We start from the raw sequence: 23,794 nt of genomic DNA on the forward strand, positions 1-23,794 counted from the left end.
ATCTTACACATTTGCTAATAAATAATTTCAGGAAATTTTTAGAGAAAAGAGAAAGCTTTTAGAAACAGTACTTTTGTAGCATAAATAAATGGAACAAACCATAATAAGAACCCAAAGTGTCTTTAAATTACGAAGCAAATAAATGACTGAGCACTGTATTTAGTTCCAAGACTAAGATGAAAATTAGGAAGGATGATGTAAGGAGATAGAATAGGGGAAAAAACTGTGGATGAAAATACCCTAAAACTGGGAACATGAAGGTACAAATTAAGAGAAAAAACCCTGAGATGCAAATAAGTTCCTTATTATAAGAAAAACCTCTACCAAAGAACAGACTCTGTGGAAACATTGTCAAGGGATTAATTGAAGGAATCCTTTCCAACATAATAAAATTAAGTGACAAAAGTTGCTAAGGTAAAGCCTGAAAGAAAATAAAACTGCTTCAGGTTTGTGATGGGAATTATCTTGATGGGAAAAATATGTAAACATGTTGTGGTGGCATAACATTTTTTTCTGAACTGAAAATGTGTCTAATAGGGTTGACATTTTAAGAGTAATTTGAGTAATGTCCAGAAGATGAAAGAGATAGAAGTCATAGGATTATGCTGGTAAGCCTAACTTTTGTGATCTCATCGTCCTGAAAATTTGAAAAAATAAAAAAGAATAGCAAAGACCTCTATTAGGTATTATTTTGTAGGGGTTTGTAATTAGTGATGAAAAGAAGAAGAAGGAGCTGAATATATAGAGACACTGGTAAAGAGCTCAGCTGATGGGATAGGGAACTCAAACCTTAATACCTGATAATGGACACAATTCTCAAGGCTTGCTGCATTTGGGGATATACTAAATCTTTGTAAACAAACAGTATTAAGGAAATATTTGAGTCACTGCCCTGGGTTGTAGTATAGGATGTGCACAAAGTATTCTATCACCATCTTCATGAACTGTTGAATCCAGGTGGGGCAGTGTTATCCCAGAACCCCTCCCTCTGGGCCATGATCTTCTGTTAATGGCCCATCAGATGCCTTGCCCATGACTCGTAACTCCCTCCAGGAGCTCTCTCTGTTTAATGGGCCATCAAGGACCCGCTGCATGACTCATCATCCCATTGTGAGATGCTCTGCCCAGGAGGAGGAACCAAGCATTCCAGCCTGGATATAATCTGGGGTTTGGAACAGTACAGGGGGCTCTTACCCACTGAATTCCCAGAAGACCAGAGCTACCAGACCTTTCTACAGGATCACTGCTTCAGGAAGATCACCTCATCTGGACTGCTTCCACCACCCTGCTCAGGTTGTATTCTGACTCTGTCAGTGGTCTTTTGTATTATTGCATCTATTTTATTTTACTTTCTGTCCTTTCTTCTTATTAAATTGTATCTCTGACTTGCAGCATCTCATTTGTTTTGCTTTCAAACCACTACAGTCACTTATCACTTTCCCTGCCCTAATGGCAATGATCTATATAATACCTTGAATTTGTCTAGCTACTCAAGCCAAAAATGGACAATGACTCTTAAGCACAGCCTTTAACATGGGTCAGCTTCCTACCAGAGAAATGAAGTAATTAAACATGAAGCATTTCCACAGATGTCCTGAGCCATTGAAATTCCACAAAATCTGTGTAAACCTTTGGAGTCCCATGGAATCTCTGTATGCCAGATTCTCAAGCTATTTGATAGTATTTTGCCGTATGATAACACCTACTCAGGCTTGAAAATTTTGATTATAATACCTTAGATATTTTTAAATTTATTTTTTCTTTTAGATGTTGTATAATGCAACCAGCCACCAAGTCCATCGCTCTCCAAAGATGGAAGAAGTCTCAGACAGACATGACTTCAAATTTAGAGAATATTACTGATTTCTGTACTATTGGTTTCTATTTCTACTCCTTTTTGCTCATACCAACATGATAACAGATCCACCACTAGTACTGAAAAAAAAAAATTTGGAGACTCAGCAGAGTTAGTAACTAATGTAGACTAACAATTTTGGAAAAAATTGATTACCTTTATGTTGTATAATCCTTTAGCTCTTCAGTGTACCCCAAACTGATCTTTTATTTTCAGCTATAGAAGCTGGAAAATGAGATATATTATCTCATTCTAGAAATAATTTGTCTGTGGTAGACCATTTCAGCTATACTACCACACAAACAAAAAGTTGGTTTTCTTATGGCATAAACCTAAACACATAACTCATGTTTAAGTACTTTTATTAGTTTTTAATGCAACTTCAGATCAGTATACCCTTCTTGTGAGTAGACACAGAGATGTTTTGCTTTTCTTTTTTGTATACTGAGTTCTAGAAACGTCTTATTTTTTTGCTTTAATTCCTGTCCTTTCCAGAAATGTCAAGAATTAAATACAGTTCTTCTAAAATGCAGACTGCACAACACTGTAGAGAGTTGCTAATCTGATAACAGTTCATTCTTTTGGTATGAATAGTAATATGATAAATATGAGTATAAAAACTATGACACTCCCTGAACACAACCGCTTGCCCAGACTGAGCTGCAGGCTTAAAATGAGGAGAAGGAATAAGAAGGGGGATAAAAAAGGCAAGGGAAATATATCAATCTTCCCAAAGACCATGGCAATTCAAAAGTCTTCCAATCCCACTCAGTTAATTTTTTTTCCCAAGGACAAAAGGAATGTATGGCAGGTACATAATAAGGCTAATAATAAAAAGAAACCCCACACCTACATTTCACTGCAGAGAAATGAGGAACTATATCCGTGAAATATGTGTCCTTTCTAATGGCAAAACTCATAAATTAGGACAGGTTGCTTCTGTTAAACACACAAAATATAGACAATTTACGTAGAAACACAGGAATTCATGTGGATGTGGATTTGCTCTGAAAGAGGGGAAGAAAAGTACAACAATGAGGCACTTACAATTACAAAGAATTTACAAGTCACTTGATAGGAAATAAGGCTTGCACATATATTGCCTTGTGTCTCATACCTGCAATTCTGCATGTCCAAGATGAAGCATCTGTTGGAGAAACCGAAGGTTCTGACCACTGAGAAATAAAATATGTAGCCATATCTGTTAGCATCAGCTCACCATAAATCATTGGCTGAAGCTATTTGCTTTCTACCTCCTGGCTGCACCCTGACAAGAAGGATCTCTCTGTACTAGAAGATACAAACTAGATTCCCACTAGTTTGGAACTAGGAAAATGCATAAACAGATGAAGCTGCTTACAAGAAAGGAAAGATGATATGGAATTTGCTGAGCCACAAAGGTAAAATATGCCTCATGGGAGAAAAAATAACTGGCTTAAAATGTCTACTAAGGAAGAAATTTTCTGTTGTTCTATCTTAGTGGGATGTTCTACAAAATTTACTTTTGTCCTTAGTGGTTAAAAACCAGACAAACAATAGATATATTTCTGTTAAAACAGTCACATGAAAATAGAGAAAGAGAGAAACCTAAGATATACAACACACAGAGGAGTTATGCTGTGATATGATAAAGAGCCAAAAAAGCTGCAGCTTTGTATCTGTATTAGTTGCAAAGACATAAATAGCCTCGTCTAATATAGTGTGCTGCTCAACCACATCATAATTCATATTTAGGTTTTGAACACTGTGCTAGGTAACTAATTCTTACTTTCCACATGTGGATTCGATCTTCTAATTTTTCACAGAATTGGAGTCTAACAGCTCTCACCTCAAGACTTGTAAAAACAACATTTCTACTGAAAGGGATGGTGTACACCTGCTACTCTCTGTAACTACAAAAGCCACAAGTGAGCATCACACCCTACTTACAGAACCTCAGCTATAATCACTCCATTAGTACATGCAGCTGGATTTATTTATCTCTTACTTGTATACAATGCACTGCATTTGGCAATAGCCAATGCAAAAAGTCAACATCCTTGACAAATATCAGAAAACAGACATAAAATATTCTTAATTTGCAGAAGGAAAATACAGTGGAATTTGCTTGATGGTCTCCATTCAACCTTCAATAAGCATTTTGTTTTTCTAATAGGATCACTGCCAGCATTGCTCATCTTACAGTTATCCTAAAAGCATGCTGAAAAAGCAAAAACCTAATTAATACAAAGATACATTAGCTAAATCTTTTTGTGGCTGTGAATGTACATTACATTTTCTCAGAAATGGTATTTTTTGAGCTCTATTGATATGTAAGATGATTTCTGATAAAATCTATCCTCAGAAACAGACAGCTGTGGCAAAAGTAGCAGGCAGCATAATTCAAAGAATAGGATTCAAGGTTGAGATACAAATGTGTCTGAGATCTGCTCCCTTTTCTGTCAAATATATTTCATGTCACTTTCATTTTTTACTCAGTTTCTCTGTTGGAAATCTGGGATAAGGAATTGGTGGATTTGCTCATGCAAATGTTCTGAGAACTAAGTACAGTGAATATTTATTATGCAATAGAGAAATTCTGAGGGCTATACTTCTTGTCTGGCATAATCAATGAGTACGTAAACAAATAAAGAAGACAATATAGACCATTTAAAAATGTACAACAGCAATGTTAAGGGCCAAGATTACCATCATAAAAATATTAATATCTATATTTAAGACCACTCATTTCAGAAAGTTATAGTTACCTTGTATACCTAACACATTTATATATGCATGTTGTTGTGGCTCTATTATCCTTTATGCTAATGTATACCTTCTTGAAACAAAGATATTTGATGGTAGTGTCATATAAGGTCCATCATGGTACCCAGCAGATACGTCAATTTCCTGTTTCCTCCTCACTCTTACAGCATCCTAATCAACCTAATTAAAGCTTAGTTCATTTGAAACCTCAGACGACAATTTGTTTAACTCTATCCCATTGTGGTCTTTTTATAAAGAGAATTAAATTTGATCTTCTGACAGCAATTATTAAATGATCCCAACTGGCCCAAATTAAGACACATGGCTCACAGGCCTCAAAATCCTATAAAGTGCCAAACCATGTCTTTTACACGTATATCTCCCTTTACCTTGCTTTATTTTCTTAAAGTCAATTAAGCTTATGTTAGCAAGTAGAACTGAATGTCATTTGTAGATTATTTCAAGATACAATGCATCACTTTACATTCACCAACATTCTGAAGCAGGGGCAACACATTCAAAATCATAATTTTGAAACCTCTCTCTAATTCAATTCACTTATCTTTAATGATCTTCACTGTGCTGCATATGACCTACATATGCTCACTTGTAAAATACTGCTGACAACAAGCGATGACTAGAAACATATTAAATATCCATGGTCTGAGTTTTGCACTGCTTACAATTCTCCTTATACATCTCTTCTGTAAGCATTTTCACTTAGCTGCCAGCTCTCCTCTGCAGAAATTCAAAGAAATATGATGTTCATTTAAATTCTGAGATTAACGTTTTTGCCTTTAATTTCTGATCTAATTTTTCCACATATGTTCAGTGATAATCTGTGAAGAAATATTCCCATGATTTCACATAAAGACAGGTAGCCCCAGGATTTGGAACTCATTGATTGTGTAGTACTCCAGGGAAATAGTTGAATTAAAACCACCCTCATGAGACTGAAGTAGCTTCCATACACATCTGGCTCTTGTTGTAAACTTCAACACCTGCTTGGAAATTTAACCCCCATCTTTTCTCTAAAGAACAAATGGGGCAGATTTGTCTAGTGCCAGTTGTTTTAGGTCAAAGGTGAGCTGTGTAGTGTTCTGTTAAATTAATTGCAATGTAATTGATACTGTTTGACACAGTTTTATGACCAGGCTGCTCTCTTGCTTTTAAAATATATAAGATTTCATATTTCTGTACATTCACCCAAATTACAGCTTTGAGTAAAAACATTAAACACCAGCACACATTTTTTGTCTCAGTATTTCCAATGAATCACTGTATAAAATACGATAAAGTGTCCAAGTATCATCAAAAGATTAAGGACCAAATAAAAAATGCAGCAACTTCCATTGTAGTTTTTTTTTTTTTTTAGAATTTCCTTAATTTATGTACTGAACATATGTAAGCATGATTTTCCTTAATATAAAAAAGATAGACACTAATTTTCAGTGCAAAATTTTCTTTACTAACAAGAAGATATACAAGTTAACGTAAATCACAATTGGACATGTCTCCTGTTGAGTTTGGAAATACATGTGGGGTTTATTTGGGTAAAAATTTAATAGATTAAAGTGAAGCCAACCACTTTCCAAGTAAAATATTTTTTTTTTTTTTTTTAAACTTGCAAATATTACATTTAAGAATTTAAAAAATCACTGCCTTCAAAAAGAAGGCAGCATTTTTGCTTCTGGAAATGCTATGTGACATCAATAAACTTCAATAAAATAAAGCTGAAACATAATTTCTAAAAAGGCATTGAAAATTCTGAATATTAAAAAATATTTCAGTATAACCTTAACTATTTCTCATTATACTCTAATAATCCCTTACAAAATATTAATTTTAGCTCTTTTGCTAAAACCAGCAAGCCCTGTAACAGATTTTGTGTGAAGAGCTGAAAATATCCTGCGGAAAAAAGTACAGAGACCAGATCAACCCAAATCCTGGCATTACTCAGCACTGCAGTGATGTGCAGATGTTTGTAGTGGTTTAGGGAGCCAGTGGGGGCTGGAAACGCTACATACTCAACTCCAACATGATTGCAATTGAACCTCATCAAAGTAAGAGCTCATAATTTGTCACAGAAAACAGCCAATTAACATATGTTAGAAAAAAGCTCCCATAAAGATAATATATGATTAACGATCCAATGCAGCTGTCATAAATCAAGTCTGCATTTTAAAAATAAGTGTTAGCCTGGGTTTCTGAATGTTTACACTGACAATGGAGACTGTATTTTAAAAAGCTACGAAGAAGAAGCCCCTAGTAATAGTGTGTCCTCCAGGTTTGGAGTTAGAGTTCTGAGAGATCCAGAGCTAGTTGCAGTTCTGGCTGTTCTGCTATAAATAGTTAAGACCCTTGTCAAAACACAATGACTACTTTGTTTTAGTGCTGTTTTAAAATGGAGACTTTCACTGTGAGTGAAGTGGCCTTGATTGATGTACTTTGCTGTCAATACAGTTTTCTGAAAACACAGCATCTCCTTATTGCTACCAAAAATGCATTGTAACAATGTGCATTGCAGCCCCAGGGCCAGTACTGTGATCCTGGCTATTCAAATGCATGGTCCTGAGTGAAACCAGCCAATTCTGTTATTTCATATTTACACTGCTGAAAATAAAATCTGAATGCTGCCAGCAACCATAATTTTTATAAAGAGAAGGATTTAAAATAGTTCATGCATATATATGTATGGAAAGTGAAACCTGTTGCTTTATTAAGACAGAACACTGACTGATTGTGATGCCTAATCTGAACTATCTTTACTCCCTGTATTTTGCACAGCAGTATTTTAATTCTTGCAACACTGCATAAATAAGCTGCTGTTTTTTTGCAAAGCATTTTTCTTCCTGCTATTATTTAGGATCCCATGTGGCTATGAGTAAACTCTGAAGTGACTTGAATAGTACCTTTTTTGTATGTGTGAGCATATATGAGAGTGTGTGTCCTTGTCTTGACATGGTGTTGTAAAAAGAAGTACTTCTTCTTTTCTGTTTGAAAGAGATCGAAAAACCCCAAGGTTTTGAAACTCAGTAGTCTGACTGGATATTAGTCAATGTATTTTTAAAAATGCATAACTCCTATTCAGTCATACACGGTTAAAAATGGACAAATTTTAGTTGGTGCTAACAAAGAATAATGTAATGGTAATAGCAGAAGTAAAGTGAAATGCAATGGTTTTTAAGGTCCCTTTCTCACCTTTAAAGTCCTTCAAAGATTCAGAAATGCTGTTTCCATTTATCTTACAGGCTGGAGTTTCTGTCATCAGTACAAAGTTAATTCTCTTAAACCAGAATTTATTCTATTGTTACTGAAGTGTCTGATGACTTCAAAGCCATGGATTCACAATCCCTGAATTGGCAAAGATTTTGAATATGTTAAAACTTAACTTGCTGAGAAGTCAAAAGGAAGTTTTAAAAGCTACTCGTGTGAGCAAAACTGTTTCAAAAAGATCAAAAGCACTGATATTTCTGAGCCATTTACATAGAGCAAAAATGGATAATATTGACATTCCTCACTATGTTACACTATGATAAAAAAAATCATTATGAATTACTGTCCCTTTTAAAAAAACACTGTGAATAATATTATGGTTATGCTGCCATTTTTTTTCCTCAGGAGTGTGTTCAATGATTCCCAAGCAATCAGTAATATTTTTGATTAAGATCTCTGAAACAGCTGAAAATCCCAAGGCTCCTCTACTACTGAAAATTCATGACTTTTACTGTCCCCAAGCAAAAAAGATTAATTTCAATTTTGCAATGAACAGAAAAAAAGACTGGACAAAATACATTCCATATATAGTAAATTGTTATGCCTGTAACAGAAAATTCACTTTTGGCCCTAGAGAGAGTTTGAGGTGAATAATAATATTCAAAGTGCAAAACAGGCAGTACTTCACAAATGATAAAATAAACAAGAGCCAGATAAGAACTGTATTTTTTTTCTTATACTTTTTTACTGTAAAACCACAGTTTGGATAAGACAGATTCAAGGTTAGTATGTCTTCCTGATAATAAATCTTCTTTAAAATATTCTGCTAACAGTAAGAGCAAAATAATTGAAACAGGTTCTTAATTGTGTCAGAGGGATTTCCTAGGTTGTAAACTTAAATTTACTCTCTTTGTAGGTAATAGGAAGATAATTTTACAACTAGGTCATACATAAATGACCAGTAAGTATCAGTGCACTGCTATTAAACAGCATATTTTCCAAGAAAATGTATCAAATTGTGATTTATTTATATCCAGATAAGAAATCTCCAGTATTCTCATTTTTTACATCAGATTTAACAAATTATGCATGATGAAATACTGTAAGTACATTCTTCCTGTTAACTCCCCATGTTGTGTTGCAAAAGTGAAAACTACCAGAGTCAGTAACAGCTTCTACTAAATGGAAATGTCAAAAACATGCCATAAACTAATTCAAGATGTTTTCACAATTATTTCAAAATTCAGAATGGTTCCAATTTGAGTTAACGAAAATAATATCCCACTTCCCAATTGCTTCTGTGCATATGAAATTCTGTTGGAATCTTTCTACTGATTTTTACAAGCTGAGACTTTGTAAAAAAAGTTAAGAAATACTGTATTGAATGTCCAAGACCACTTTAATATTAAAGCTGCAGACTCTAAATGACCTTAACCCACACATCTCTATTCCATTATCCCATTTAAATAAAAGAAAAATATGCTGCTGCTTCCCAGTATTTCAAATAAGTCCGCTGGTTGGCTCTGGAGAGGAGAGATGAGTTGCCATGATGTGGAAGGCTCTAAATCCTTGCAGATTACAGCAATGTTATACAGTAACAAAGCATCACAAAATTAAACACAAAACATTCAAATAGAAATATTCTTCATCATCATCCTCATCCTCTTACTCTCCTCATGCCATATTAATACAAAGGTTCTACTTCTGTTACTTAGAGATGAATACTGAGAACCAAAAGTTCCATTCTGCAATTTTGCATGAAACAACTATAAAATACTTTGAATGTGTTCAAGAACAAATTAGGACCTTTAACAACAACAGCTTTTGCTGTTAAAATTCCTAAATTATTGAAAATTTGGGAATAAAATTACTGGGATACTTTGGATACTGTCATGTAATTTTAATCACTCAACATTTTCCCATACCAGCTCATGGATTTACTTTTCAACACTAGCACCCTGGGACAAGAACTAGGTGATTTATTTCCCATGTTAGAAAATCTCATTTCTCAGTTGCCATTTTTTTTCTTGGCTCTAATAGATGGAAGCAAATCTCTTGTTGGATTATAAGTTTGGTGTGGTTTTGGGGCTGGTTTTTCAGGTTGAAGTCTTTACTTTTGTATTTTTTTTTGTTTGCTGTCTATTATCCTTTGATGCTAGGTTCCCAGAAAATTTGTTCCAGCTCACAGAGAAGTTTCTTCAGATGAGAACCATGCATTGGCAAGTCTGTCGCTCCTGCTGAAACCTCTTGCAGGGATAAATAGAGTTTGCAGCAAATCTACATGAGGTTGTTTCTGGAAATCCTACTGCTGCATGATTCTGTAGAAATAACCACTGACAAGACTTATGCAAGAACTTATGGTATGAATTTGGGTGTGTACAGGCCAGTAGTTGTTATTCTTACTGTACAATATCTTGTCTGCTAAAAAAGCATGGAAACATGACAACGTGCATTCATTCGCAAATTTGGTTAAGCCACTGCATCACCCATTTTTCTTCATCAGTCAAAAGTACACTGATCATGAAGTACAGTGTAATGTAGGCTGGTTTTAGAGGGAAATAAATTACGAAGTGTTAAAAGCACAGCTCACTCTGCTCCACCTGGCTGGTCTGATAAAAAAACAGAAGAGCAGCAAGAACAGACAGTCTGACTCTACCTGGAACAGACTGTAAGGATACTTTCAAAATTAAACAGACTTTGCACCTTCCACAGAGAGAGCACATTCTGCATTGAGACAGATGTGCATACAGGAGAGTAATAATTACTTGTGTCCTAAACCCTAAGTCAGAGCCATGCCCTGCTGCCATGTAAGAGGGTGAGATTAGACGTTCATCTTTTTAAGACTTGTCAACCTCAACCAAAGAGGTGTCAAATGCTCTTAAACTGTGTGGTGTGTGGTCACCCTGATTAATGAAAAAGACACTTCCCCAAGTTGCTACAGTCATGCCAGCATGTGCTGTGATCCTCTTGATTCTCACAAACTAATCAGGGTCAATCAGGGTCAGATTTATGTATTACAAATTCTTTAGGACAGGGTCAGTATCTTCGTACAATCTCCAATAGTACAAAGAATAACAGGTTAAATAATGGGTCTCCAGTGAAAAGACTCCAAACCTGTACAAGTAATAAAGACATTTCAACCAATGATGTTTTGAAGGCACTATGCCAACAGAAAAGAATGTGTTACTATTGAATTACAACCAATATCCTGATCACTGGGAACGTTGAAGATACCATATTAATTCTATAATGATTTTCGTATGCCTAACACCCTGGCCAAATTTCATCCTAGATCATTGTTCTGTCATACAAATTGTAATGCAGCTGAAGAAGGCACTCTTTGCTTTTTGGTTTAGACAGATTTCATAATATTTTATCCTGTTTGAAGTGTTAACACTTCTCTACAGCTCTGCTGTCAGAGTCAGGTGAACTAACGGAGCTCCTTGTTCAGTACATTGTAGAGGCCTATTTCATATGCAATTGGAGGCCTCTTATACTAATAACAATTTCAGCTTATCTGAAGTGAGCAAAGCCTTTCTCTTTGGCTTTTCTAGAAAAGTAACACAGAAAAAAAGATGCTTATAAGAACTTACTTTCATATTAATGGAGATTAAAGAAGATGTGAACTTTTTGCATCCACCTCCCCCTGAAAATGAAATTAATACCTACATTCTAATAAAACTGCTTACAGCATGGAGTTTTTGGAAATACCAACTTAGAGATGACTATAACAATGCCTTGAAAGAAAACAGTGGATTAAACCAAAAGGAATGACAATACTTCATTCTTGAGCATTGTCCGAATAAACCTAGACTTGTCTTTCCAAGGCTGAATCTCTGTCCAGTTTTGTCAAATACTAACACTGAATTTGAGTAGATTGTTTAGATTGTTTGATGTTTGATACTGGCTGTACTTCTTATGCCTGAAATTTATAGCCTGTAATTAATCAAATTAGTCTTCCATTTTCCAAGGTACAGGTGGCAGAATTCACTCACACAGAATAATTCATCATTGCATTTTGGATTCTGGTTTGCTGTCAAATCTCTATGAGAATGTAGTGATATATTTGCTTATATTTTTATGTCGTTTTCTCCTCGAATTTTGGCCATCCTTCAAATCCAATGTGTGAAACTTTCTACTTGACAGGTAAAAATCATTTTTGAATACAGTAAGACCTAAAATTACATGGAACAGGGCATATTTTGAGCCTGGTCTCACTGAAGGAAAAGTAAGTTGTGAAAAATATGGTACAACATAGGCAGTACATTAAGATTGTTAGTAAGAAATTACATGTATTTTGGTCAATATCTGTTGTGAGATTGATTTTTTATAAGTATTATAAACTTGAATCCTTTTTTAAATTCATGATGGATATTAACATAGAATGTCAAGTTGGTTTTGACTGCTGCTGGACTTCTTACATTTTAGTGCAGAAAGCAGGCCCAGTGCCACAGCTGTGGGGTTTGTAGCTGTATACAGAATTACATATCATGCACATTATGAAAGCAAGATGTGTGAAGTGCAAATATGTCCATAGCATAGAAATAGTGGCTCATCTCAACAGTGCTGTGCACCTGTTGGATTGTGCAGTGACTTCTTTTAATTCTTCCTTGTTCATGGAATAATGATTGGTAATAAGTGATTTAGTTCTACATCCTTTTTCTCTTCTGTCAGCTACAAAACAACGAAAAAATTCTTAGTTTGCATTTTAGGAATGACTGTGTAGTCTCTGTAACTGAAAATCTGATGATACTGTAGTATAACATTTTGCTTGTGCTTCAGTAAGTCTAAGATTTTTAAAGATTAGCATAGCCCTTCAGAAAATACATTCTACAAGTGGAGTGCATTTTTAATCTCTTGCTGCCTGATCTGAGATTATGAAGCAGGTTGATACCTTGATCATATTACAGCTTAAAGTCTCTGTTCTGACTTTTTGCCTCCATGCATGTGTATCTTATTACTCTTTTGTGGTCCTTTAAACATAAATTCATTAGTTACATAAAATGAAAAGGAAAGGGAAAACACTTTGCAAATGTATAATAATGTTCTAACTTTTGCATATATTTTAAGTAAAACTGGAGTTTAAATGAACTATATGCAATGTCCTGAAGAGATGAAGCTTCCATTAGTATCAAACACATAGAACTTTAAGAAATCAAACAGTTCTGATTTATTCAATCATCTGATTTTCTGGTGTCTTCTATCTTAATATCTGAACTCATGACCATGCGTATGGTACCCCTTCTTTTATCCTACCTTCTCTGTAATAGTGCATTTCCTTTGATAAGGGGAAAAGTTCATCATTTTAGTTCATCTTAAATAGACTAAAAATATGTCCCTGATGTGACATTGTTAATTCTAATGCAACATTCCAGCTTTAGATCACTAAGCAACACAATCTGAACACATCAAAATTGATGACAGAAAAAGACTTCAGAAGTAACCTTCAGTTATGCACTTCATCAAGTCCCAGCATACTACAATGGGGACTGAGATTGAATGAGAAACTGAGAATTTAAAGTCCTGGGCAGATGCTAGTTCAAATACATTTGTTCAAGATATGAAGAAAAAATAAAAAATATCTTTGTTTGTTAAAGAAATAGATTTTTTTGTATCTAATATGTTAGAGAAATCCTTAAAATTCATCCTCTTATAAAGATTATTTGTGCAATGCTGCCACGGGTAGGCTCAGCCTGGGTTATCAGCTGCAGACTGGTAAATGCCAGACAAGCAAGATAAGGTGTCTTTTTCTCCTTTCTGTACTGCCTAACAGCCAGTTTCCAACTGCATGCTGAAAAACAGGTAATCGAGTAACAGTTTCCCTCAAGTTTGAGATAAATTTTGCATCTGACACACTTCTTTCTTAGTTGTATAAATTCATACATATGTAGGGCATAAATCCCAGAAAAGTGACCTAAGTATCCAAACAAGAGGAAAAAATAACGTAAAATATTGTAATTCTTGAAGGATAATTTGAGCCATGTCAGTGGGAGTTTTCTTCTAGAACAAGGTTGCAACCAGCACTGAAACACATTATCTATTATTGAATGTAGTAATTTTACACTTTTGATTTTCAGCAGTGTTTTGGGAAACACTGAAACAGAAGAATGTAATATTTAGCAATGATCTGTAAAATGTGTTCTATATCTTTCCCAGTAACTGATCAACATTCTCACTGTGAGCATCAGGTATAGCATGACTAAGAACAAGTAGTATGTTAATACTGGTTATTCAATCCCTGAACTGTAACAGCTATTTCTGTACTTTGAATAAAAATAGATTAACACGTCTCTTTTACCATTTTGTATCTAGGGAGAATAAATCATAAGCAAAAGAATGCATGGCATTCAATGCTGCCACAATAAAATTTGCTCACAGGAACCAGTGCTATTAAAAACACTACTTTCTGCTGAGATTGTGGTTCAAAGCTTAATGATGAAGAGTAAGTTACTCTGAAGACTATCCAGTAATAAGGATTTGTAAATTCCCAGCTTAATAATATGTAATACTTTAAGATTGTTTCAAGAATTATTTGGGCTAAAAGGTTCCTTGGCATTGACATTGACTGTAATCCATTGGAAGACTACTAAAAATAACAAGCCAAAAAAATTTAAAGAAGTCATCAATTTGCTAATCTTACAGAGCAAGGAGTTTGCACTGAGGTAAAATTTAGGAAGATCTAAATGTAATGAAGTTAACTTCAGGGATGCTTGTCAACTTCCTCCACTTCCTTTTTTTTCTGAGAATAACTGATTTGTAAAATTTGATGTAAGAAGAAGAAACCACCAACCAACTATTTTTTCCCGCTTCAGACTAGCTTTCATTTTGTAATAATACAGTCTAGAAAACATTCTGAATTCTGATCATTTAAATCAGATTATTTAAGTAACTTGCACCTGTAAGATAGTGTAAAATTCAAAGGATTTAAAATCATTTAAGAAGACACCATCACATCAAACAGTTAAATGAAGTTTTAGTGGGCCAGCATTGGACGTGATGAAAATAATTGTGACATTGGTACAACACCCAAAAATAGTAAACTTGAACAAACTCCTAAGTCTTTGCAGTACTACGGCTTGTAGCCCCAAACCTACAAGCATGAATGTATATGCCTAATTTGAAATACTTGAATAGTTTGCTGAGGGCTGCAGAACTCTCCTTGTACCTAAGATTAATTACATATGTAATGGTTAATATGAATAAAATCACAGATGTTGTTACTGTATCCCGATGAGTCAAGCAAGTCAATGAGAATCTGAAATCAGTAAGTATGTGAGAGATGAAAAAACAAATCCTTCATGCAGTTAATAAAGCTTTGATGGATTCAAGTTCGGTGCATCTAAATATGGTACTGTATTCAGGTGAAAGGGAGTACTATAAGTGCACGGAACAGTATTTAGAGCAACTTGGCAAAAAGTGTCCCAACAAATTCCACAACTCAATTCAGTTTATAAATTATTGTTAATTACAAATTATTAGACTGAAGTTTCAGACATGGAACAGAAGAAAATAGATTGTCTTGTACAAAGTACTTCATGAATGCCCAGAATCCATTTGACCTCACTTGAAGCCATTACCTTTGGCATCTCGCTTCTTCAAGCATAGACTTTTAACTTTATCATCAATGAGGAAAATTAAGCACCATAGTAATGTGGCTGTAAACATCTCACCATGATTACAAGAACAATAATAGAAGTAACAAGATGGAGAGCAAGACAAGCAGACAGACCAGGATTCCTTTCCTGGAAAAAAAAAAAAAAAAAGCTACAGCTTTGTACAGCTGAAGCCTAGTGACTTACAATGTATAATAGGAAGATGAAAGGGATAATTTCTTGTAAAGAAGAGGAATAAAGATTCAATACAAGTTTTAGAAACGCATTAAATGTAAAAACAGCCTGTGTATTATTCAGTAAGCAATTATGTTGACATACTGTTTGAGTTAACACAAAAAAGTTCATGCTCTTGACATGAAACGTGAAATACCATTAAGAATTCACTATCCATAACTAAATCAGTAGTATGCTTAGGGAGAAATAAAATTTGAAGGGAAATAAGGGAAAAAGAAAATCTGACAAAACAACTCAAAGAATTACTGAGAGGAACTGGAATATAGTCCTAATAGAAATTACACTGAACAATAAGAAACAGATTTAAAAAAAACCACAAAAAAAAACAAAAAAACAAAACAAAACAAAACAAAACAAAAAAAAAACCCAAAAAAACCCCCAAACAAACAAACAAAAAAACCTGGCCAAGAATGTATATTTAATTTTAATGTTTTCTGATAAGGATATATGGTTTGAGACAGGTTTCCTGGGCGAGTTCCTTACCTGAAGGCCTATCATGGCAAAGGACATAATTTGCCAACGTAAGATGTGATGCTGAGATTCCTAAAATGTGCTGTGGGGGTGGTGATATCTGTCAAGATGATATTTGTGGAGGAGTTTTTGAAAATAGCCATTTTCTGAACCATTAAGGATTTCAAAACTAAGACAGCAAACTTTAAAATCAAACAGCTACTTCATAGCAGATAAAGTAAACGAGTGAAGGTACAAGGCATGATGGGAGTATGTCACTGCATTCTGAACAGACTGCAAGTGACAGAGCTGAGCTGCTGGAAGCCTTTCTAGGAGGAAATTACAATAATCCTCTCTATCAAAAGGGACCTGCTGCTGCTGCTATTAGGTCATCACGGGATAAATAAGGGCACTGTCTGCATCAAGCACACCACTTAACAGACATTTTTCAATCTCATTCACTGCGGAAATCTCCACAGAGAAGAGGGGGATGAACTAGATAAGAAATTTTTACTACAATTTCCTACTGCTTCTCTGACTGTAGTGATGTGTAAAAAGAGAGAGGAATCTCCTAAAGAAATCAAATACATGCTGGTAAGATCTGTGTTTTTGCTGTGGCCAAAGCAAAGAGCTGACAGCACTGCCTATGTGAATGAAAGAGTTTTATTTGTGGAATCTCTTGTGTGAGAGTCACCCCGCTCCTTATCGCTCAGACTGGGACAAAGTCTTTGATATTTAACATTCCTGCAACAACCACCATGAGCAATCACTTCATGACATGATTTTGATGCCTGCCAAACTAACCTTGAATGTCAGCATTTTATCATTACTCTGACAGCCTGCACCACAAAATTGTTGGCTTCGTCCAGAATTCCAGAATACTTAAGGTTGGAAAGGGCCTCTGGAGATCATCTACTTCAACTCCTTCATGCAAACAAAAGAATTAGCATTTAGAATATAATGTACTTGATTTTCTCATGCTTGGGCAAACTAAGATCTTCTTGCATTTTCACATGTTGAATTGGCCTATAAACTGAAATATATGTTGTAATTAACAGCACAGAAAATCTCTTTGTGTTACAAATCACGAAAAACTTAAATATAAATAAATATATAAAACTAAAATAATATAAATGAAAATGCCAGGGACTTCTGTGTATCAGAATGAATTAAGGTAAAAAATGATTACATGCATTTTAAAAACATTTTTGCAAAAGTTACATTTTGAAAGCATATCAGATTATTCACATTTTCCAGGAATAATTAGTATTAATAGCATTAAAGTTGGTATTAAAAGTATTAAAAATTAAGTACTTATGAGCCGCCAATGAACAGTAAGTAGCTTTCTTAAAAGAGAAAGCTTATGTGATATATACAGTTTATAAAACTTCTGGTAGCATGATTATTAAAAGTAACAGCTTGTATTCCTGTAGCCTGACTGAATTTGAAAGAAAGTTCATAATGGAGTGGGAGAATTAGCTGATGAACTTCTGTCAACTATAGCAATAGCCTTCATGAATAATTCAATATTTGCCCCATTGCCTCTATGTCTCAACAGACTAACAGCTGCAGCTCTCAAATGACAAGTGTTATTTTTTTGGAAGCTTCTGAAAATAGTACACTGATTATAAAATAATGTATATAATAAAATTTTCTTTCCCTCCTTTTCACTTATGACCTATAGACACTGGTGAAGTTTTACAGCAAAAGTAGAAATTCTCAAATGAAATTTTTGGAGTTAGGAAGCAGGACTACAGAAAAACATGGGAAGAGAATTCAGGTCTTCTGCTAAAAATTTGGTCCTTTATCTTAACGCAGCCACACAATATACTCAGATTGCTGTATCCCTGAAACCTCATTTAGATCGGCTTTGTACATGTACAAGCTACAAAGTTATACTTTCATAATAGGTACCTTTGTCATGGCTTCATGCAGACAGGAAAAGACTTTCTGGTCTGAGGTTTTAGAATCTGAAGTTTTCTGTAATGTGAAGTGTGAAAATTTCACACTTAAAATGCCAGAAAACAGAACATGTTTGGTGAACATTCTGATATGGAAAAGAGTTTCTCTTGTGCTAGCAAGACTTCGCTAAATATAGAAGAAGCTTAAGGAGATAGTAACACAAGTTTCCTTGTACAACTAAGCCTGTACCAACTAGTCCAGTTTTAGGAAGAGAAATGGCTTTCATAGAATATCTTCATACACTTTAATTCAGAATAGAAACTGTACAAATCTGCTTATATATTTTTTTACTAAGCAAGATGGGCAATGAAACCTAAACCAGACAAACTTTACTCACTCAGAAAAAGACCTTCCACAGTCACCTGGCCTTACTGCTTCAAGGAAGAGATCTCTCAGATAAGTTTATATAAACAAGTTGACTATGCTTCAGTGTTATTATGTAACAGTGGATATTTAGGGAAAGAAAATATTAGTTTAATATAATGCTGAAATAGCTACAGTTTCTTGGTTTTCTGAGAAGCTACTGTGTGCAGAAGGTCTGACTGAAATCTGTGGAGGACAAAATCTTCTTGATGATACAAATTTGCTGCTTAGCCTTCTTCTTTTTCAAAATATATAAACTATATATTATTATAACATAATATATATTATCTATTATTTTAAGATATAGAGTATTTGTTTCCATAACCCAGCTTCTGGTTCTAGGAAGAGAAGAAAAACTCTCTGCCTTGCATGCCATATACAGATAAATATGATAAAAATAAAGGAAATAATGAAGATTTGAAAGTGATCCTGTTGACAAGAGATTACATGTTCCTTAAACATCTGCTTTACCTTCATGCAATGAACTGTTTGTCTTAGCTTCAGAAATTCCCTGGCTTTTCTCATTCAACAAAATCTTTCAGTGCTTGAATTGCTCAGCGGGTCTGGTATAGGCCTGACTCTAACTGGGATGCAAATAATTTAACTGAGAATTTGAATAAGAGCTTTCTTGGCTTGAATTTTTTTCAGAATCAGAGTTCTATGTCTTACTGCTGACTTGTCATAAAAACATAAAGAAAGTAGAATTATACAATGGATTGCAATTTAAATTGCTATTTCTAACAAGATACTGAAGGGAGAGGTTTCTTTCCATCACATCAAATGTGTGTTTTCTGCACAATCAGAAAGATATAATATACATTATGTTTTCACCTAGTTAATGTTTCATATTTTCACACTTGAGTTTTCAAACAAACTAAAGTAGAATTATAAGACCTTCAAAACAACAAAGATATCCAGCTATTCTTATTTTTACATTTTTTAGATAACAGAAATAAAAAAAAAATGGAACAGGTATGGAGACAGTGTATTTGAAAACTTAATGACACTGCCAATTAAAAAAAAATACTATTAATAGCTTTGTCAATTAAGCTCAATATAAGATAATTTAGAAGTGGTACAACCAAGGAGCTTCTTTGTCCTCAGTCATATTAACACTGTCAACAAGGCTAAATTTTCTGAATAACACAAAAAAGTACAATCAAAACTACAGTATTTTTCTTCAAAATAATAAAATTATAGTCAGAGCACTGTCAATATTTTTTGCCAAGGACGAATTGTAACAGAAACAGATGCCATAATAGAATTGACCAAATAATTGATTTTTGTAAATTTTTTTTATGTTGAATATTGTGTTTCGATTCAAAATTAATAATTTGTAAGTTATCTCTTGCACTGCATAGATGCATGCAATTTCTGAGATTTAGGCAGGTGTAGTATGACTGCATACCATAGCAATTCTGTGTGTTGTGTGAGAGTCAGTGGTCAATTTTGTCTCCATCCAGACAGTCCCCTTCTCTCTTAGACTGGGGGTAAATATAAATTTTTCTTGAGTAATGTTTGTCCTGAATCTGGAGACAAACAGATTAAAAAAAGGATATGTGTGTTTTTATAAAGAAAGAAATTCCCCATACAAACAGTGTTTTCACTGGGAGCAGTACTAGCTCAAGCTATCATTACTGGTGAAGAACCATGCTCTATGAATAATACATTTTTGAGGCCAGCTCACATCACAAAAATAGGTTGTTTCTGCTCATAAAAAGTCCACATCTAGCCTGATACCGGGAAAAAATCTGCTTCACCTAACTAGAGAGGGTGATTCTCCCATTGGAAACATGCTACTGGCAAGGCACTGGAAAGTATTTTCATGGGAAAAAGCCCAAACTGTTCTACTTCCTTAAGAGCAAGAAAATGTAATCTTATAATATTAATTATATATTATTTTCCAGTATATAATCATACATACAACTGATACTGTTAATGGTATCTTCAAGTTATTTATGTTACTGTTGAAGTGTAAGATGGAAATGTATACAGGATTTACTGACCTACTCTATATATTGGCTAATCTGAAGGAAGATGCACAGATATCTGCATACTATCACTTAAGTATCAATGTTTATTCCTGAAAGATTACTGGGGGACTGAAAATACTAGTCCCTGTTCAGTAATGACGAAAATAAATAGAATACAAAACTAAGTATTCTATCTTAGGTAAATTAAAATCTGCAGCACCTGTGAAAAAGCAGCTCAGCCTATTGCTTTTCTGCTAATCATTTGACCAGTTCTCTTACAATTTTTTGTTTGTTTCTTCGTTTTTTCATGGAAAGTTATCAGCTATGTAAAATGAAAAAGAAACCTGAAACACCCTCTTTACTTTGTAATCTTCTTACTTGTTAAGTTTCTACAGCTGAGATCAGTGCTGATGTCTGAAACCGAATCTGAAACTGCTTAAAGTTAGTAAAACTCTATACAGAAAGTCTTCAGCTTTGGAATTTATCATCTATTTTGTCCAGTCTGGATGTGTAGGAATTTGATCTTTTTTACTGTATCAGATTCCAAGTAGGACCATGAAATACCAGGCAAATGGTTTTGAGATTCTGATGTTTAGCATTTAGATCTAAAAGCAATATATTGCTATGCTAAGCTGCAGTTCATTATATAGGTTTGTTTTTGGTTTTGGTTTATTTTTATTATTATTGTTATTATTATTATTGGGAGGGCACTTTGGTGTTTTGTTTTTGTTTCTAACAAAGGAAGCATAATCAATATGCTTAAATTTAAAACAGAGTGCTTTAAAAAAATCAAGGTCGACAGGTGGCAAAATGAGAAACTGTTACATTCTATAGTCTTTCATTTGGTCTATGCCATCTTTCCTGAGACTTTGGAGAAGTGTCAATTCTCAATATAAGGATATAATTTTTAGTCTTTTAGAAATGTATTAAATTATCCCTTTCACTTCTCGCTGCCCAAACTAATAATTTGTTATAATCTTGGTCTTAAAAGGGTAATAGCTAAGTCATAACAATTCTTTGAGTTAAATTGAGCCTAACAATCAAGGCATAGAGGTAGTAAAAAATCACCTGAAGACCCTATTTTCTCTGTCTGCTTTTTATATTATATGTGATAACTGTTACACTGATCCTATTTGTCTCCTAGAAATGTCCACATTAACAAATCCTATCCTTAAGTAATTTTAGGACTAATTAAAAAGTTGACATTATTTCCAGAAACCTTGAAGGTCTAGCTTGTAATAGACCTCCCCAAAATACAAAAATACTCCCCTCAAAAAACATACAAACAAATTAAAAGTATTATAATGGAAAACAGGGGTTACAGTCATCTTTTAATTCAACCTGTCTATAAAATCAAGAGAAATTATGTTTGGTATACTTACATTTCTTTTTTGATACTGGAATAAGCCAACATATATAAAAGCACACACAAAGAATCCACTAAAAATACTATATTTCTAACCCATAATACAGTTACATAGTAAGTTTAAAACAATGGAAGAAAGACTTTAATTTTATATAGTAACTGTATATATATGGAGAATAAAACACCACATGTTTATGGACTGATTATTTTTATGAGGTCTTACTGTGAAGAGACATTTTGACAGTGTTATTTACAATTTAAGGCATACCCAGCAGCATGCAAACATAGTTCGAAAACCATATACATTTGTATAAAAAACACACACACAGACACACACATATACACGTATGTATAAATATATCTACATGATCATAAGAAATAATTACACAGGAAAACCACAAGCCTAGTTAACGTGTCAGTCTACCACTGTTGCATATTTCCAGATATCCTTTTTAACATAATAATCTATAAATGATGCAAAATCTGCAACTATGTGTGGGACAACAATATGAATTCAGAGTTGTAAGTACATAAAGGCATTTCCCAAAATGAAATAGTGTTTAAAAATACATCCTGAAAATAGAGATCAAAATTGTTTAAATATATTTAATTTATGTTAGTGTATATATGAAAATATTTCAAAGCCAGAACAAGAAACAAGGCTCACTAAACTAGTTTTCACTTTGGGGAATTAATTCTAGCTGTTGAAGATTTTTTCTTTTAGCTGTAGAATAAAAAAAAAATAAAAAATAAAAAATAAAAAAATAAAAAAATAAAAAAAAAAAAGAAGCCAGAACTGTCAACCTGTCCAAACAAAGTACAATTTAAAGAGAAAATTTAGATCAAAATAATAGGATTACAGGCAATATCAGCTTGTAAAACAAATTCTGTTTTTTAATAAACATGTAGAGTGTCCATACTTATTTAATATTGGCAGATTTTTAATGTCTTAGACTGCAATCTTAGTAGCCCAGTGTGGAAATTGTCATTGTCATCCCTGCCTTCATTGGGATAGAGGTAGAAAGCAGCAAAGAAGGAACGCAAAATTTGAGCTGTTGATTAATTTTTTTTTTGTCAAAGACAATGAGAACGTCCCATCACCTAATAAACAGTATTCTTCTGGTTAGACACCTTCCATAAAATTTAATTTCTTACACCAAGTCGTCCTATTGAACACTGAGAAGAAGGGCAAGACACTCTTAATTGTAAAATAATCCTAATTTCTTTCTGTTTACCTTCTTTTTTATTATCCTGTTTGTTCATGCTGTTAAGGCCAAAGGCAGAGCTGTTCATTAATGCCTGTTTGCACAGTATCATGCACAATAGGCCCTAATCTGTGTTACCACAACATCATAATAAGTGATAACATTAAGGTTTAGAGTTTTATTCTGTAGTCAAAGAAGTCAAAAATTTCATTTTTTGATTTGTTTCTACTCAGCCTCTTACTGACTAGAACTTTGCATGAGAAGGAACACGTTATTCACTTATACAAAATCCTTTTGTATAATCCACATATATTCAGGATACTTAAAAGTGCACATCTTTGGATGATCAGGATTATTTATAAATTGGAAAATTTGTATTTATATTATAAAATCTAAAAGAAACATTATAATATTTTCTAAAATAGTTGGGAATGCTACATATACTCCGTAATGGCCAGAATTACTGCTGCCACTTGAAACTGAGATCCGTTAACATTCTGTGGTGATTTCTATACACATGTTGTTGGCAAATTTTAATTTTACAAAGTAAAAATTACAGAAGAAAGCTAGAATGTTAAACAAACACCCTGTTTACCCAATGCAAAGTAGCCTGGATAAAACCCTATGATTGAAAAATATGTAAAAAATAAAAAGAATAAATTTCTTCTCAGTGAGTTAAAAAAGAGAATCCTGTATAAGTGACTACAGCAGCATGTTCAGCCACATTTTTTTCATAAACTGAGCCCTGTCAATGACAGCAAAACAGATTGTGTGCATCTGCTGGTAATGAGCCAGATGACAGTGGAAGAAAC

The 23,794-nt window shown here is 33.9% G+C and overlaps 1 protein-coding gene across 13 annotated transcripts in view; it reads right to left on the reverse strand.

Moving 5' to 3' along the window:
• The window catches only part of MEF2C (myocyte enhancer factor 2C), a 133,337-nt gene that overhangs the window by 82,054 nt on the left and 27,489 nt on the right, over positions 1-23,794 (reverse strand). The window contains exon 1 of one of the 13 annotated variants that reach the window (XM_066181269.1): positions 2,973-3,030. The exons of the other annotated variants lie outside the window; for them this stretch is intronic. The gene's annotated coding sequence lies outside the window, so the exon portion shown is untranslated. Of the gene's footprint in view, positions 1-2,972; positions 3,031-23,794 lie in introns of those variants that run through there. 13 annotated transcript variants of the gene reach the window in all.

This window comes from Chamaea fasciata, unplaced genomic scaffold (genome assembly GCF_029207755.1).
Source record: "Chamaea fasciata isolate MVZ Bird 193981 ecotype frontalis unplaced genomic scaffold, bChaFas1.0.hap1 SCAF_4, whole genome shotgun sequence".
NCBI lineage: Eukaryota > Metazoa > Chordata > Aves > Passeriformes > Sylviidae > Chamaea > Chamaea fasciata.